The sequence below is a fragment of the Panthera tigris genome, chromosome C2 (assembly GCF_018350195.1).
Source record: "Panthera tigris isolate Pti1 chromosome C2, P.tigris_Pti1_mat1.1, whole genome shotgun sequence".
NCBI lineage: Eukaryota > Metazoa > Chordata > Mammalia > Carnivora > Felidae > Panthera > Panthera tigris.
In genome coordinates, this window is record NC_056668.1 from 47,194,512 (window position 1) to 47,213,694 (window position 19,183).

Below are 19,183 nucleotides of genomic sequence, written 5' to 3' on the forward strand. Positions count from 1 at the left end.
TATCAGTATTTACCATATTAGAAACTCAAGACAAAAATTTTTAAATGTTTATGTATTTATTAAAAATAATAAGCCATTGTATATCAACACATTGTATGAAAAATAACTTTTTCAAACCAAAAAAGTAAGTTGGAAGATTTGCATTGTTTCCTGTTTCTGCAAATTCCAATGTCTGGCTTTGTCAGAGCAGTGACATCACAACACCTCATGTAGCCTCTGGAAAACTCCATGTATAGTTTTAAGAGAATGAGAGTGAAAAAGATAGTGTTACTATGAAAATAACTTTGAACTTGCAGAGCTCTTGAAAGGGACTACAGTTTGAGAACCACTTCTCTCAAGGATAGACAGTCTGAAGCATAAATGACAAATATGTCCTTCTCTGAAAAAGCCTCTAGTTTGGGCTGTCACCTTCTGCACGCTATCACTGAGTGAGCCCTTTCCTTCATCCAAAGCAGCTTCATCCACTGACCTAGTCACTGCTCCAGTGTTTCCATCATTAATAAAACTAGTTTTTTGTTTCCTATCTCAGAAAGGTGGAAGATTCTCTGCCTTTAATACCTGTCTTCCAGTTCTCAGAAAAATCCTAAATGACAAAACTGTCTCCATTAGACACTGTGTTTTATTTGAAACCATAATTTGAAATAAGGTCATGGAAATAACAAAGCTGCCTCATTTTTAAAATGCATCCATCCACAGTGCTGTGCATATCAGCTGACATTTGATTCATTTCATATTTTTTTGAAGCAGTTACAGTGAACACCTACCATGTACAAGATACTGTGCTTGTTATTTGTCAGTTTACCTTTTTCTGTCAAAACCAGCCTATATACTTGCATAGCTCTGATCATAACTTATAATAGTTTCCCATCAACAAGTACATAGTGCGATCATACCAAATTGTTTGTTCTTAAGATACATGAAATATTATATCTCTCATTCTAAGTGTGAAACTTCATTTTGAAGGGCCTCAATTTCTACATTTACTTTTATTCTTCCAGAGCTAGTTAATACATTACTTTTTCTTCCTGATTTAAAATGTTAATCACTAAGCAGAAACTACACACATTACACTGCTTTATTCATTTTCATATCTCTTCCCATGGCTAGACTTTGATAGTGTGGTTATTATATTCCACCATATCTTTTAGCAATTCTTATCTAATATATAATTCTAATTGTTGCACTGCATTGATAGCAGCTACATTCATAGTTAAATAACCACAGAACTCTAAGCAGTTTGCAGAGTAATTACAAGCAATTTTTGGAAAGTTTCCTTAGTTTGAGATAGTTCTTGATGATCAGGCCTGTAATTAGTGTTTTTTTGCTCTACTCCCTTATTCAATGGGACTTTTCACTGTTTAGTCTGATTTTTAGGAGCACTCATAAAAATAGCTATGACCAGTCTTTTTTATTCAATGTGTGCTGCTTCCTTTTATTTCTCTCACAAGTCAAAGGTTTTTTAAAATTACAGCTACAGCATACCATAGTCATAATGTAATGCTCAATTCATTTGACTTGGTCAGCAAGATCTAGAAGAACAGTAACACTTTTTTTGGCATCTGCTAGCTGAATATGAGTGTACATCTGTGTCTGCTTTATGTCCTTGTTATTGAAGATCCTGTCATCATCACTGAGATCATTTAGACACACCATAAATGGGTCCATATCCGGCAAGCTGAGTTACTACTTTTCCTTCACTGTGAAACAAGAATTGGGGCATGAAGTGACAGAGGAGGTTTTGGTTGGTGTCAGAAGGAATATATTATAAAAATGGGGCACCTTGAGTTAGGACTTTTCATTATCTGAACAATTTTGTTTGGGTCCCCAGGGATTAGGGGAAGTGAAATTATAAGATACGCAAATAGTCAATGACCTATTAATTTTAAGGAGCTTGGAAACTTTTAGCATAAAAATAGGATCCTTACAGGAGCCTATAAAAACCCTCAAACTGAACAGAGGGACAGGGGTTGGGGCAAATCTCTTTCTTAAAAGCAAAACAAAAAACAACTGAATGGAAAAAAGAAAACAAACTGACTGAGACTAAGGGTCTCCTGGGAAGAAAAACTGCTGAAAAGTGTGGTTTTAGAACCAGAAAAAGACCACTCTGAGAGCTCACAGGCACAGAGTTTGGGGAGTAAGGCTACAAGGAGAATATTCTCATTATAAGACCATGGAATCTGGGCTAGAAGAGACTCTCCATTACTGATCAAAGGGCTAAGTGGAAACTGGAAAAGGTGCACAGTTAAGGCCTAGGAAAGGAAACAGGAACTGATACAGAAGTGACAATAAGAATAGTACATGTAAATCTAGGATAATTACTTAAAGCTTGAATTATGTGTTATCTCTTCAGTGCTATAGCTTTCTAGAAAGAACTATAGGATGATGGATGTTCATTACCACTAAGCTTATGCCTCTCCATCCCCCATTTTAATTATTCATGTTAAAAAATATCTACTCAAATAGATTTTTTTCCCCATTTACTCAGATGGGTTTTTTTTTTTTTTGGCTTGTTTTGAATATATTATAGCTACAAAGGAGGAGTTTAAAAAAAATTACTGCGAATACACTGCTTTGCTAAAGAGCCTGCTCTTTTGTGTTTTTAGCCTCTCACACACTCTGAATGAGGTTTTTAATTACTTGAAAAAGATCTTTCATATGAACATTTTAACATTTTCTCTTTTCCAGACTTTCTTTTTGAATGCTACTATGCCAAAAACAAAACAAAACAAAAAAACCCTAGCCTGTCTTTCATCAGATTGAGGCTTCAGGTCCTTGGCTGACTGGGAGTTTTAGGTGGACATCTCCCTGATTTTTTAAGGTCTACTTGGGCCAATCACAGTTATGATGCCTTTCTTTCCCTTACTGCCTTGTCTCTCTCTAGGGAGAAGCATTCAGAAAGCTACCCAGCATGTGATGTCTTGGATTGTCAGAGAGATGTGTGTGCTCCTGTATTCATTCCTGAGAGCGCCTTGCCTTGGGACAGAGCATGCGGAGCTGTCTTTGAGTTGGTGATGGTGGTGGTAATGGGCTTGTCCCCAGGTTCCCAGCACTTTAATAGTTTATCATTCTTTCCATTCCTTCCTCCTCCTTTCTCTAGTTGATTTTGTACTCTGTAATTTGTGGATTTGTGTTCTTCTGTATCTTATCCATTTGCCCCAAGGTAGCCTTCTTAGGGAAAGGGCTGATGTTCTCCCTACTGCCCATCCCATACTGACTCAGCAGTAGATGGCAGAAAACACTGCAGGCATATGAGTGGCAAGGGGCAGGCAGGATAAACAGACAGGATGTAAGTACACTCACTGCAGCACCAATGGAAAAAAGGCAATAAAACACTATAGGAGGTAGGGTAGTGCTAGGGGAGAAATTCAGATCCTGGATATCAATTTTCAGAGCTGAGTCATGGCTTCCCCACTTCTACCTAGTGTGACCGAGTGAGCAGTTTTAACCTCTATGGGTCTCACTGTCTTCATTTGTAGAATGGGGATAATACTGGCGACTCCCTTATAGTAGGGCTGTTCTAAGGATTAGGCCAAACAATCCACATTAAAGCTCCTAACATATTTATTACCTGGCACAGGACGTATCAATTACTATTAGAAGTGGGAAACTGAAGGTGAAGCAACACAGAAGAGCACCTCAGCCACAATGGGCTGGCCTAAAGTAGGGGTCACCTATGAGACAGAGTCAGAGTGAACACTAGAAGGAAAGATATGATTACATAATCTGTTTACTGTTTCAGGCCATTCATGCATCTTTTCAGCCGTGCACATGGTTAGCCATGTTGATTGTCATTTTAGGCCAGAGATTCTCAGCCTTGACACCACTGACGTTTGGTGCTGAATAATTCTTTGTTTTGGGACTGTCCTGTGCATTGTAGGATGTTTAGCAGCATCCCTGGCCTCTTCCTAGTGAATGCCAGAAGTAACCCAGTAACCCCCAATTCCGGTGTCACAACCAAACTATCTCCCAACATTGCAAAAACCCTGGGGACAAAAATCATCTTTAGGGAGAACCACCATTTTAGGGCATAGGTAATTTTTTGGAAAACTTCTATTAGACCTCTTTGTGTTAGTTGTCTCTAATATTCATAGCTCTTTTTCATTATCTGCTGCTCCACTGTATTTGGGATTAGCCATTATTTTCCATTTCTCTTTGATTTATAGATCTATACCACAGCTCTTCTCCCTTTCTGGAAAAGAATAATGTTGTGAATGTGCATTATTCAGTGAAATGCCAGCATATCACAATGGATGCTAATAGTGACCTTCCCAAAGCCTCTCCAATGATCTGCTCATCTTACCCCTATTCTTCATTCCTTAAGTGTGAACATGTATTTTCTTTGCTGGGATCAGATGCTCTTAGACTTGTCTACTTGGGTATTCAGAGGCAGCATGGGCTGACTGATTTGGTGTAGACCTGGAGGGAACAGTCTTTTTCTGTATATGCTGCTTACTGCCACGTGTGGTTTCCCCAGTGAAAAATATGGAGAAGACTACTGAGGATGTTTTAGAATGTTTTTCACTGAGCACTTCAGAAAAAAATATAAAGTAACAGGTTGAAGAATACCCACATTGTCTGAGAAACCGGTCATTTGAGGTTTTCATATTGTTGTATAATTAATTTTGTAATTATTTTGCTCAATTTTAACTCTTCAAGCAAGTCAGTTTTGGATTGTAGATTAGCATTCCTTTTTTTGGGGGGGGGGGCGGATTGATGACATCTTTATTTGAAAAGCAAAGGATGTTACAAAGTAGAAAAAGCAGAAAAGGCAATCAAATGTCATTGATGTGCTTTGATGGACGGGGGCTCCCTCAGGTACCAGGTTCCTGGGTGTCCCCGGTCAGGCTCCTCCTGACTTAGCCCTCATCTGTGGCTAGAGCGATTAGCACTCCTAAATATATAATACATGTTTAAAAATATGTATATTAAAAGGTAAACTGTGAGTGTCTTTCTTCCGCCTCATCCTTCATCTACCCATTCTCCTTTCCGAACCAGTAACCACTGTACATATTATTTCACATATACACTTCTAGAATGTCTTAATGAGTAAGTAGGCAAATACAAATAAAGATTCTTATTATCTCCCTTCTTTATGTAAAATATAGCTTACTGTAACTGTTCATCTGTCACCTTGATTTTTGCAGTTAAACATTGTCTTGGAGATCTTTCCAAGCAGGGGTAGGAAAAAGGAATAAAAATCAGCATGACTGCTAAATGAAATCTTTACAACTTCATGCTAAAGAAATTAAAATTTGTAGGACTTTTTTAATCAATATAGAGGGAGCATATACTTTTGCTCTTTTAAAACTTTTAAGATAAATTTTACATAAAAGACAATTTTAAGATAAGTTGTAATAGTAATATTATTTGATTATAATTTTTATAACAGCACCATGATTATTGTATAACTGTCTTTAAAATGTCTGCATGTAGCATCTGCAATTTCTTACTTGAGAAACTGAAGCCCAGGCAGATTAAATAACATTCAAAGCCACTGTTACAGTAACCCTGGATCTGGAACAGACTCCAGTTCCCAGCTATGATCCAGTGCAGGATTTAGCTTATAGAAAGAGACAAGCATATTGAAGGTCTACTCTTTGCCACTTGATCTAATTTAATCCTTGTAACAATGTTATGAGGTATTATTTCCATTTTATAGATAAGGGTAAGAATCAAAAAAACTAAAATATAGACAGGTTAAATAATTACCAAACAGCACAAATAACCGAACCAGAATAAAAATTCACTGACTGCCAAGTGTGTGTTCTTCCCACTTAACCAGAGTACATGCTAGAAAGCCCAGAGTACTGACCTCAAAAGAATTTCCTCTTTCTCCCATCCCATGTTTTTAGTGTTCATTTGTTCATTTCTATACTCTCCGCCCCCACCCCCTTGACTCCCTGATTCCTTCTACCTTTGCTCATTCTGCCAGCCATACCACCTTCCTAAAGCTAAACACTCACAGTTTACCTTTTAATATACATATGTTTTTCTCTGACCACAACAGGGTCTGTGTCTTTCGTACTGGTTCCCTTCCCAGGGAGCCCCTCATCCCCTCATGTCATAGTACCATCTGGTATACTGTATTTTACTTATTTGATCATTGTCTTTCCTACTAGAACATAAACTTAATGCGAGTGGGTAGGGGTGTGTGTGTGTATTTTATTTACTGAATGGTCAATTACTGGCCAGTTTTATTCCATGCTGTATTTTTAGCTTGGTACTTAATTGGTATTCAATAAATATTTGAACAAACACCTATTCTACTTTTGAACTATGTTATTCTACTTAAGTACTATGTTAAGGATTAAGGGTGTAACTGTAAGCAGTAGACACATGATAAGTAGTTCGTTCCTTCCCTCTATAGTCTGTGAATAACAGTTAACATTTACTAAGCAATTATTATATGCCATGTACCATTGCTAGTCCTGGAAACAGTCATTGGAGGCAAGTAGTGTCCTCATTTCACAAAAAAGCAACTGAGGCTCAGAGAAGTTAGATTATTTGCCAAAGTTTCTACTGGATAATGGACAGAACCAGAATGCCAATACAGTTCTTACTCCAAATCCTGTTTCTCACCACTATGACATACATCCACACCTCCTATCTTATGTATCTCATGTACCAGGCTCTCCAGTGAATAAATGTGTTGTAATATTCTGCCTGTCAAAGGCACAGAAATCACTACCACTTACAATCCTCTGTTTTGTCATAGTTTTTTGTAGGTTTGTGATTACTTTGAGCCTTGATGATGAGACATTAACAGATATTTTCTCTTAATCACTGTAATAATAAAGCAAGTTTAGTCATTTGGCATAAATTCAAAAACATTTTTGGATGGTTTAAAAAACTGACTTTGCCAGTAATAACATCTCATGTTCCCCAGAGGAGGTGGGTTTGTCATAAATACCATTTCCGTTGAACATTTCAAGGAACTTAAAGTTCTCGGAAAATATTTTTAACAGGCAGCCTTTTCTCAGGGAGACTTCAAGGGCATAATACTACATACCCTTAAGAGTGTGGGTGTATGTGCTTTATCTTGTTAAGAATATTTATATGTATTTCTCTTATTGCTCAAAATCCGTTTATATTTAGATGCTTCTTTTGTGTCTTAATGGATTGAGGTAAACAGACATGGATTCTTTAGAAGAGCATTCTAAGGTAGCTGCAGAATTTTCTTTGTTTTTAATCTCCATTAGTCCCTTTTTTCTCTTCCCAGATCACAGGTTATTTTCATTCAGATATTGTAAATAGGTATTTTGGAGGATTAGTTTATTCCTTTCTCTTAACACTCTTTGGTAGGTCACTTTTCTTTCTTGTATTTTCTCCTCTTTAAAAAGTTACAAAGAGTATATCCTCTTCCAAATCTTATTCTGAGCCCTCCCCCCCCCCAAAAAAAATTTTTAAGCCCCTAGTTCCTGTTAACTCTTAAAGAAAGAAGAAAAAAAAAAAGCCTTTCCTCTTTTATTTGGCTTTCTTACGTTAATTCACTGGTTTTCAGTTTGTCAGATTTAACATAAAAGGCCAAAGCAGGGAGCAGTCATGCGCCAGAGTGGATAAGTTCACTGGTTTTCACCTCCTTGTATTCTGGCTGCCTTTACAGAGGCAGTGGCTACCGTGGTATGCTTGGGAAACCAAACGTTTCCTAACTTGTTAGTGGGAAATTAAAACTTCAGAAATTTAGAAACCACAACAACAGAGGCTTATGTTTTATCGTGACTCTTGAAGTCACACAGTTTGCCACAAGAAACAGGCTAAATAGGAGCCATCAGAATGTAAAATGTGAAACATTTTGATCTCTAGAGAATCCTCCTCCCCCCTCCATTTTAGCTATAGCAAATCTGTAAAAAAGAGGCAAAGGAACTAGTAACATTTAATAGCACTGAATAGGATTCACACACAGGTCAGGGCAATTGCAGGATGAAGGTTGTTGCTTGGCTTGGCTTCCTGCTGATTAACAATCAGATCATGAACCACTGTGAACATCTTCCATCTACCCTTATCCACTTTTCCTAGTTCCTGAGGATGACTGGTTTCTGTCTTTCTCCAGGATGTTTTAGAGAGCTGGAGTATGAGCCTTATGTAAAGTTTAATTAGGTGGGAATGTTTTAATCTAGAATCCCTTAGAATGTGAGTGACCATTTTTCTTGTAGTCTGCATTTGTGTCCCCTTGTGTGCATTATAAAAATTAAAATTTTGGGGCGCCTGGGTGGCTCAGTCGGTTAAGCGGCCGACTTCGGCTCAGGTCACGATCTCACGGTCCGTGAGTTCGAGCCCCATGTCGGGCTCTGTGCTGACAGCTCAGAGCCTGGAGCCTGTTTCAGATTCTGTGTCTCCCTCTCTCTGACCCTCCCCCATTCATGCTCTGTCTCTCTCTGTCTCAAAAATAAATAAACGTTTAAAAAAAAATTTTTTTTTTAAATTTAAAATTTTGTTTAATTTTTCCCTGACAGTTCAGAGCATTTGGATTAGATTTTCCTTTTCTGCCGAGCACTGAGAAGACAGAATACATGAACACACAGTTTGATCCTATTTTCTCTTCCCCAGGTTGGGTTCCTTTCAGATGAATGTGTTCTAGAGAATATTAACCTTATGTTGTAAGGAGCAGTTCAATCAAGATGTTACGGTGGTTAGCAATGGATCTGCTAGAGGTGAAAGTAGTGACATTATACTCTACTTCCCTTGGCTCTGGGTCTGCTGCTGATTTTGTCCCTGAGCAAGGTTCAGGCTCACCCATTTAGTTATGTTTATCTCTGTGATAAATCTGTGTGGCAGAGTTAAAGAAAAGGCTATAGTACACCTTGTGTACATACTATATGAATACCCATCCATTTCTGCTCTGACCATATCTTACCTCATGATTTGAATTTTTTTTTTTTTTTAATTTTTTTTTTAACATTTATTCATTTTTGAATGATTTGAATTTTTTAAGAGAGGGCAAACTATTTCAGATCTGCAGTAGTTGAAAGAAGTGTTTTTGAAGAAAGCACTGACTTCACTATTCTTCACTTTTTTTTTTTTAAATGTTTGTTTATTTTTGAGAGAGACAGGGACAGAGTACGAGCTAGGAAGGGACAGAGAGAGAGGGAGACACAGAATCTGAAGCAGGCTTCAGGCTCCGAGCTGTCAGCACAGAACCAGCACAGAACCGGTTGTGGGGCTTGAACTCAAGGGGCTTGAACTCAAGAAACAAGAGATCATGACCTGAGGCGAAGTCAGATGCTTAACTGACTAAGCCACCCAGGCGCCTCTCTATTCTTCACTTTTAAAGTTCACTCATTCACAGTTAAAAACAAAGGAAAAAAGCAAAACCCCATTTCTCAAACAACAGCCATGTATCTAATGGTCAGGGAATGCTGGACCACTGTGCTACTGACTTAGCTCTCTGACTCCACCTCATCTGCCTGTCCCCTCAGTTGCAAAACGGGGAAGCTGTAGGATTTCATCTCTAGGGTTTACAAAGCCTTTGATGATTCTCAGATCTCAGTTCCACAGAATAAAAATTCCACCAACCTTTAGACTCCTTCCCTCCCTTCTTTTTTGTATAGCATTTTGTACAAATTCACACGTCAAAAAATGTATATTTTGTTCCATCAGAACAAATTTTGTGACTCGTCAAGGTCTTAATGGTTCATAACTACACGGGACATTAATGGGACCTTAACTACATGGGACCTTAATACACGGGTATTTCATGGGATTCAACTTTATTTTTGGTTCTTTATACATCAAGTATTGTATTTCAAGAAATCTTTTCAGTGTCTGACACTTAAAATGTTACACTAAGTAGAAAGTACACTGAAACTGTAAAATTAACACCTAGGAAGAAGTGTTTAGACTGGGAGTTTCTGAAAAGAATTCTTTATTGTCTATGGGTAGGATGTGATATAAGCTCTTTAGCCCATGTGGTAAGATTTGTCTTACCCATTTGTTTTGTGTGCCTTCCAGGCATGGTAGGACTTTCAAGGTAAAACAGGGAGATTCCAGGCCAGCTTTTAAGCCTTTTGCTCTTTGGTCCTTTAACTACTCAGTAACTTGTTTCTTATTTCAGGTGACTAAAAAACCCATTGGAAAGCCCATGTTCTCATAAGAGGGATTCCCTTCTAGCAGGGAACTCAGGATAAAAGATAACATCACTTTTCAGAGTAGCTGAATTTAGGCACTAGACACATGGATTTTCTCCAGAAGGCTTAATCCTTTACTTCACTTTAGGGCTGGGTGTTAAGAACATGAGCTCTTCCAGACTGCATCCTTACAAAGCAAGCACCTCCTCTTTGGTGCTGAGGCAACCCCTTGTGCCTCAGCCTGGTGGAACCCTATATATAGCCCTTAACATAACTAAGAAGAATAATATATTTACTGAGTGCCTGCTATGGGTCCAGCACTGTGCCAACTGTTTTTGTGACATTTAAAATCTTCACTTTAAGGATTGAAATCTATTCTACAGAAGTCCAAATAATGGGTTTAAAAATCAAAGTTTGGGTGTTCAGATGCTGTTTCAAGCCTTCTCTTTTAACCTCAGATTCCCTTTTCATAGTAAACTTCCAAGGGGTACATCTGCCATCATTTTTTGAACACTCCATTCAATAGCTTCCATTTACACTTCAGTTCCCATCTTTTCTATGAATGTTTGTTCCCTACCTTGTCTGGCTGGGTCTCCCTTTGTGAGTCCGCACAGCCCTTACAGTTTTGTGACACAAATACTTCATAATGTTGTTTTATACCACTTTCTAACTTTGTGTATAATAGTTTTGCTCTTGAACAAACTCTAAGTTCCATGAAGAATTTGATACCTCTGTATCCCCCACATGGGTTTGAACTTAGTATGTACTTGACTGACTGAGACGTGAGAAGAGCCATTTCTTAGGGGAGCATAACTCCCTCCTGGGCTGAATAATACCTAAAGATCTCAGGATTTGCTCTTATTATTAAAGCAGAAGAAGAAGTAAAGTTTTGTTCCTCTTGTTTCTGTCATTTCTGAGGAGGGACAAACCTTTAGTGAAATGAGGAATGCACCTGAAGACAAATTTAAATAAAGTCCAGATGAGGGAAGTTCCACCATAGAATCTTAACCTTGCCTCTGATTCTTTGCATCTTTACCAGCCCAGTGAATTTTATGGAATTTTAAGAAGAATCTTGCAAGGCATAATTCTAGTGGAGATGAGTGGAATGCCAAATCACTTAACAAAATTGTTCTCACCTTTATCTGAAAGATCTGCCTGCCCCATGTATCCAGTTGTATGAAAACCTGAAGGATAATATGCAACTTCAAACATAATGTATTTCTTGTAATAATATGAGTGTCTAACTATCTTGATAATAAGTGAATCAATATTATTTTTAAAGAATAGATAATCTTTCCTTTAGCAGCAAAGGATTACTTTTCACAAGACTCCAGAGTGATTTACCTCCTCTGCCATTTCAAATTGACAGACTAACAAACTAAGGCTAAGGGACTTGCTTACCATCTCACTGCGTGGCCCTTTGTCTTTAGCAAGAAGGAACTTTCTCCTGCTCTTCTCAAGCTTCTAGGCTAAGCAGCTCCTTCCTTTTCTTCAGATGTAACAGCAGCAGTCACTTAAGTCTTGTCAACCCAAATGTGATGAATGTTTCACATTCCTTTTATGATTTCTGCTCAGAGATTTGTTTTCTGTTTTGGTTCACTTAAAAAAGAATTTTAAAAAGAGGGAGAAAAACTTAGTTCACCTTTAAACTTTTGTTCCAACCCTGGTGGGCCATGAGATACAGTAAATCTGGCAGATTTGCTTCTGTCTGCTCCGCCCATCTTGAAGGGCTGACCTCATCTTTGAGGCTGTACTTGGTACAGTGGTCTGGAGCTCTCACAGGCTCCAGTACTATAGTTGTTAATCTTTTCTCTGTGCGTAAGAGACTTTTTCCTCACATCCCTTTCATTCTCTTAAGCTAATTTTTCTGTAATGATATGATCAGTAGCTTTTATTTTTATATAGTCTTCAGTTCTGCTTGATCGGTGTACCTACCCTCAAGGGTTACTGCTCATTATTCTGTCCTTCCCCAGTATTGAAAGATGCTTGTGGTGGATGACAGTGTTTCTTTTTTTGGGTTTTTTTTTTTGTTTTTTTTGTTTTTTTTTGTTAGGTATGTGGAAGCCAAGGCTATAGGAGGCTTACCCAGGGAATAGATGGTAGAGACAAGAAGAATGGAACTTGGATTTATGAACCTTTATTCCTACTAATTAGTTGTACTGTTGAGATAAACACTATTTGTCCATGCCAACTTAGTGTTATTAGTAAGTAAGCAAGGAAGCTTGGAGATTATAACTATATTCTGGTTAGTTGGGTTTTTTTGTTAAACAGCCCCACACTGTTTACCTTTGCTTAATTTTTATGTACGCTGACCTGTTTTACCTATATTGTTTTATCAGTCCATTAAAAAAAGAGCAGAGACAGGGCCATTGTGCAAGAGCTGCTGGTGATCTTAGTCACTGTCACCAGTATGGTGCCAATCAGTTTTAGTAGGTGTAGCTGGGTTAATGACATCGTATAGTGTGTAGAGAACTTAGTTGCTGGCCTGCCTGGTGCTTAGCACAGTGCCTGGAAGATATTAAGTAAATGTTTGCTGCTGAGTTACAAGCCCTAGGCTGGCTTCAATGATTGACATTGGAATTACCTAACTGAAACTATAGAAAATTCACTCCTTTTCTGTAAAACCTGGCAGATGCACTGAATGACCCATAGAAACTTGAGAGTCAAAGTGTATGCTTAGGAAAAGGCAATCTGCTGGTTTCTCTTTATGGCAAGGACAAGCTGTTTGGGTCCAATGACTGCATCTTCTAGGTCTTCATATGAGGCACAGAGATTAGGAAAAACAAAGGTACCTACACTTCCTTAAAGACAAAAACCACTACATTCTGCTCATCCATATTTTGTTTCCCACCCATTCCATGCCCCATACTGTGTAGTACGAAGTACATTTTACTGCATTGATTTCATCTGAGCCTGATTTGTTTTCTGGTTTTTGTGCTTGTATCAGTTCAATGTGGTTACTTCAGATAGTGGCAGAGATTTGTTTTGGGCCCCTGAACAGAATCTCAAAGAAGGGGCCTTTCCTAGCCCATAGTTTTCTTACCAAGTAAGGAGCTTCTAGGTTGTAATTTATTTGTTGGTACATTTATTCAGCACCCTTCTTGTCCCAGGGACATGCTTACTAACTATAGCGAGGTACTTTGCCAGGCACTAGGAATAAAGTTGGTTGCAAAATTGACCCTCAGGGAGTTTATAGTCCAGGAGAAAGACAATAAACAAATAAGCAGCTAATGTGTAATTTAGTGTCATGTAGCAGTGCACTGTGTGAAGGGAAGTAAAGCAGGGTAAGTATCACCAGGAGCTCACAGCCTTCATTAGTTACTTCCTCTGCAGTTTTCAGGGAAGTTCTCAGTTGTTTTAAAGATATTGGGTCATTGTGAGTTTTGAATGGGACCCTGCTAGCTAGGGAGGTCTGGAGAGTGTAGAATGCTTCGTTGGAAGATGCTGAGAAGAAGTCAGTTGTCAAATTAGTGGTTCAGACCTAAATGTCTTTGACATAGAGCATATATACATTCTTCCTAGGGAACCACTCAACTTTTAAGCAGAGTGAGCTTTGCCACCCAGAAGACCTTTAAGTACAGTTATTATTTGTTTCCTTTGTCTTTCTTTTATCACCCCCCTCCATTGTAGTAGCCTGGTTTAACTCTATTGGTTTTTACCTCCCTCCTTTGCCTTGCCTTCTTACTACTTATACTCATTAACAAGAACTTTGAACCTTTCTGTTTTCCTTTTTAATGGATTTTGTATCCAAATTAACACCTCTAGTGCCAGGGCTTCTTCTGGGGCTTCTGCCTTCATCTCTTCCTAGCACTAATTTAAGGGGAAACCAAAAGCTATAGCCCAAGAATGCAGGGGGCCCTGGCTCTGCCTCTGAGTAATTTTGTGTCTCTGAGCCAAGTCACGCTGTGAACTTCAGTTTCTTCTGTAAGGTGAGGCATTTGGATCAGATGGCCTCCAAGGCCTCTTCTAGCTATAAAGCTCTGTGGATATTCCTTGCCAGAGAGAGAGAGAGAGAGAGAGCGCTTCTCTGGGGCCTAGGGCATCCCATTGTTCATATGAAAAAACTTATGATCAAGTTTCTTCTCAAATTCCCATCTATGGAGTTGTGTGTTTGCTATTCTGATGTAAGATGTGATCTCTTTTACTGATAAAACTGTCCTTTAGGCTAGAATCCGTAGTTACAGACAAAAACAAGAAGGTGAGTGTATGTCTGGCTACACCTTTACCTGCCTTAATGGTACACTTACATACCTATGGCTCTACATACCTTCTTATCCACATACCGCCCCCCCCCTACAATTCCTCAAGCTTGTCGTTAAAAAATAATAGTGTCTTTAAGAGTTAATCTTATTTTGGAACCAATAGGGAATAGGAATGTGAGGATGGTCTAAGTGGAGAAAGAACACTGCTAATGTGTTATTCTGTTCTTGGGCTCAGAATTAAAATTGCTGCTGTCGTATCTTAGTGTGCTCAAGCTTCTGAGAGAAACAGCATGAAAAGGGAATGCTTCTCCATATCTGAAAAAGAACCAAGGGACTTTCCTTGGAGAGCCTTCCCACTTTTGTTTTTCTCAGCTTTTCCAGTCAGAGGTAATGTCAGAATAGAAGAAAGTCAGGGGAGAGATAATTTTAACTCTGCTTTTTAAGAAAAAGAAGGATGCAGGAGGGCTTACAACAGTGTTGGTGATGATCTGCTAGGAATTAGTGCATCTAACATTCAAAGTAGAAACTGACCCAGCACATGTTAAACATAAGTGATGGGGTTGGTGGGCCCATAAATACTGTAGTGATGGCAGAAGCAGCCACAGAAAAGTTTCTTTGAAAGTGTGTGATGCTGGCTGCATATGCAGTGTCCCTTCATCTTTAAATCCTTACTTAAACATAATTTACAGAAACTAAACAATCAGATTAAATTGAAGCTACATCCATAGTCAAAAACAAATTAAATAAACTTTTTAAAAAAGTTAAAATTAATGATACTCCCAAGAGGATAAGGTAGGATGTGTTAAATTTTTCAGAGATAATGACTGGCTGTGTGAACAACAGATTTCAGTACATGAAGCAGGTTGAGACCAATATTGGTTTACATCACATATTATGCCACAATATCCAGTCTTTTATAAACAGTCCTCTTCCTGCTCCCGCCTTCCTTTTCCCCTCAAATAGGAGGCTGTATTTTTTTCTCTGTTCACCTTGTAAAAGCATTCACTTTGCTCTGAAGCATTAGATATGGACAGAACATGACTTAAGAAGAAAATGGAATTTTATTCTTGGTGCTCCATTTTCACTTTTTACCTCAAAATCCATTTATTACCAAAGTCATTTTTGGGGGGAGGAAGGCGAGACAGAGAAACCTAAAACAAAGTGCACAGCCTTTTGAGAAGGCAAATTTATGGGAATTGCAAGTAGACTTGAAAATAAAGTTCAAAGCTTGGTTTGTGTTTTCATATTGCCTCTTTCTATAGATTCCCTCACAGCATTAGGAAAATATAACAAAAATACAAGTGCTTCACATTTAAGGTCAATTGCCATAAAAGGCAAATTAATTTATTAAGCATAAAATTTGTATGTGCTTTATTTGGAAATGCAAAAATTTATATTCCATCTATCTAAAACATTTTTTCCATCATATAGAGTGTCCCCAGGACTAATAAATGCTCATTCAGAGAGTCCACTGTGTGATAATGTATCTACAACAAATCTTGTTTAACTTTCAGTTTTAAAAGGGGTCTCAATGGATGATTTGTTTTTAAACGATGCTTTATAGTTAGTAAATGGAAAAAAAGTGTGGAATATTGGAGTGTGTCATTTACAGAGTAAAAAGTGGTGCTTGCCTTTTGTAAAAAAAAAAAATAATAATAATAATAAAATAAAATGCAGACCCTGGGAAACACAGCTGTTAGAGATTTAATAGAGGTTATGATTTTCAACAGATGAGCTATAGTTTATGGTACAGATGGCACTTTGGGTATAGCTGAAACAGTAATTGATGGTTTCTGTTTCCCTCCTCCTCTATCAGATTCAGAAGAGTGGAATACCTTTTTACCAAAGGAAGAATTTTTCCATTTCCAATTACAGCCTATATGAAATAAACAACTTTTCTGTGCATATTTTGTACTTCTCCACAATGACCTGGGTGTTGGCCCCTCTTTCTTATGGTAGGCTTCCCTAGATTTAAAATAATAGTTTTGGAGAAATCCTACTTTTCAGTACTAACCTGCAGTTCATATAGCCTATCTTCAAACCAAATAACATATAATTTTTCTTTTAGAATACTAAAACCAAAATCTTGCATTGCTGCAAACAAAATTAGCAAACTAAACAGAACTATGAAGCAAAAGTAGTAGGCACCAATATTATATGCTTTAAAATACTCAACCACAGGAATTACTAGAAACAAAGATAAATCCCCAATCTGGGGCATATAAACAAATGCTGTTTCAAATGATAAATAAAATATAGATGCTATTTAAAAAGAAAAATAATTGTCAGACATTTCTTAAGTTTTATTTTACAATGTATGTTCAGACCAAATACAGTTTGAGTGATACATGACTTTTTAATTTCCTATTCCAGTGTTTTAAATGTGACTTTTTAATTTCCTATTCCAGTGTTTTAAATGTGACATGGTGTATTTTATTTTTAATTCTTCTGCTAATTTTTATTCTGAAATGTGATTTTCATCCAGGTGTTCAATTATCAGATGGTAAAAGTTCATTTATAGCAATAACCTATTCAGGGTTCAGATGTAAGTTCAAAATGCCACTGATTGACAAAATTCTTCTATAGGCTTTACCTTTTAAATTAGTGTTTCTACATAACACAACAAACTGTGTCCAAAAATATTACTCTAGAGAAGCTAGCGTTATCTTTTTCAGTTTGTCACTTATCCATTTACTGGAGTTGAAGTAAAAAGTTGGAACTCAAAATTATGAGTTACGTCTGACACAGACTGCCATATGCTTTTGCTCGTAAGATTTTTTTGAAGCTTAAAAAGCTCAACTTTTTAAGTTAGAGTCCTCCTAATTACAAGCTATATTTCTAACAGGGATTTTCTGGTGTTTTGTATGAAGATTCACAAAGGGGAGGGGGTGAGAAACGGCACTAATAAATCACTACCATGTGGCAGTGTTTCGCACTCTGCTCTTGTCAGACATAAGGGAATTTAAGTCCGAGGAGAGAGAAGATCAGGAGATAGAGTTGTGGTATTACAATATACTCCCTCCCCCCTCCCGCCCCCGCCCCCATTCCCAAAGATTTCTCCATACAGGCAGGATTCGGTGTGCGGCTCGCTTGGAGAATGTAATATATAGTCATTCCCCAGCTCTCCTCATTTAAAATCAAATCTGAAATCCGTTTTCTCCGTGTGAGTAAACTTTCTAAGTTTTGTGTGAGTTTTAAAAGGTTTTGAACCCAGAGTTCATTGGACGCGCTTTTCGAAACCTGTCTGCAGTTCGTGATGCTGGTAACTTTAAAAGCCACCTACAGTCAGCCTGGCTGTCTGACAGCAGTGCCCCTTGCTGGAGCGGAGCGGCTCTCCCGGGCTTACCTGAGCTGCCTGCGCCGGGGCCGGGCGGGGGGCCGGGAGGGGGCCGCTGTCTGGCGGCGCTGCGAGCGGGCTGTGCGCGCTCCGGGAGTCGCCCGAACAATGCGAGCGGGGCGCCGAGCGCGCCCGGCCTAAGGGCGTTACGTCACTGCGCTGCCTTATAAGGCGCTTCGCATGTGCGGCGCGGGCGGCGGGGGCGCCGGTGACAACCAGATCCGCGGCGGCGGCGGCGGCGGCGGCGCGGCAGCAATGCGCCTCAGCTCCGCTGACGCTCCGACCGTGTGAACGGACCGTCGGTCCCCGGCTCCCCGAGGAGGGGAGTGGGCGGCGGGCCCGGGACGCCGGCGCCCTCCTGCCTGGCTAACCAAGTCATTGGGGGTCATGGTCGATCCGTTAGTAACTTTTCTCCCTCCGGGGCTCTAAAGCTTCTGTTATTGCCTCAGATTCTTAAATGCACATCCTGTTATTCTTATTTAAACTTTTGTAAATACATTTTTGTTACATTTGTTTTTTGGTTGCTGGGGGGAGGTAGGAGAGGGAGCCAGAAGTTTTGTTGGTTTTTTTTTTTTTTTGAGACATCCCGAGGTGATTGAGACTTCAAACCTTCTCCTTCCTTTTTGTAAAGAGTAGGGGTCCTCAGAGGATAGTATTTTATTTCCTGATGATGTAACTACCAAACAATTCTTGAAGTGATGATGGGAAGGCCAGATGAAATCTTTTTTTTTTTTCAGTGTTTTTCCTGAAAGAACCTCCTAGTTCCTCATTTCTGCATGCCTGTGTTTAACGAAAGTAGTTAAAACTAATCAGTTTATTTGGCAGAGAAAAATATTTATTAAAAGTAAAGATAAATGTGTTGTGCTGCACTTTCAAGACAAAGTATAAAAATAGAACTTTAGAACAAGTTTTAAGCCATTTGTTCCCTGCCACCAGCAAACAAAGACAAGAGAAGAAAAAAGAAACTGACCAAATATGACCGAATTAAGCATGTTATCTAGTGTGGGGCAGATTTTACTTTTATAAATTCTTTTTCTGGGAAATGAGAATTATGTTCCCAATTATTTTGCACATCAATAAGAGAAGTAATCTCTGAAAGTCCTAGCCAATTATATGAATCTGCTAAGTAAATTAGGGATGTGGCTGTCTTATTTGCAAGCTTCAAATGAATTGAGTAAAATTTTGAGTCTATTTAACTCTTTTTAAATAAACAGTAAAATAGGATTGTTTCCTGTTATGACATACATATGTCTATAGAATTGTCAAACAGTAGTAATGAAAATAGCTTGTATCTTTTCCTTAGTTTGGAGTAGAGAATGCCTGGTTGCATAGAATGTATAGTTAGTGAAAACGGTGAAAAAAGATACAGGGCACAGAATGTGTGTCATCTTTGTTAAACTGTGGGCTCACTTTAATAGTTCTTCTAGATCACTCTGCCTACAGAGAAGCCTGTTAAACTACTCCTGCTTTTTATATATACTGTTTTGAGAAGCTAATGACCATACCCTTCAGCTGAGCTTAAAATTCAATATTTGATTTGTATTTTCATATTAACATTTTAGATATTGGTTTGTGAGTTT

The 19,183-nt window shown here is 38.5% G+C and overlaps 2 protein-coding genes across 5 annotated transcripts in view; one reads left to right on the top strand and one right to left on the bottom strand.

Annotated features, from left to right (window-relative positions):
• Positions 1–19,183, top strand: part of CMSS1 (cms1 ribosomal small subunit homolog) — a 381,170-nt gene that overhangs the window by 42,108 nt on the left and 319,879 nt on the right. The gene's annotated exons all lie outside the window — the stretch shown is intronic.
• The window catches only part of FILIP1L (filamin A interacting protein 1 like), a 112,806-nt gene that overhangs the window by 32,969 nt on the left and 60,654 nt on the right, over positions 1–19,183 (bottom strand). The window contains exons 1-2 of one of the 3 annotated variants that reach the window (XM_042999026.1): positions 17,613–17,628; positions 11,466–11,663 (exon numbers count right to left, since the gene is read on the bottom strand). The exons of 1 other annotated variant lie outside the window; for it this stretch is intronic. The gene's annotated coding sequence lies outside the window, so the exon portion shown is untranslated. Of the gene's footprint in view, positions 1–11,465; positions 11,664–17,612; positions 17,740–19,183 lie in introns of those variants that run through there. One more of the 3 variants, XM_007095962.2, reaches the window with a different exon arrangement.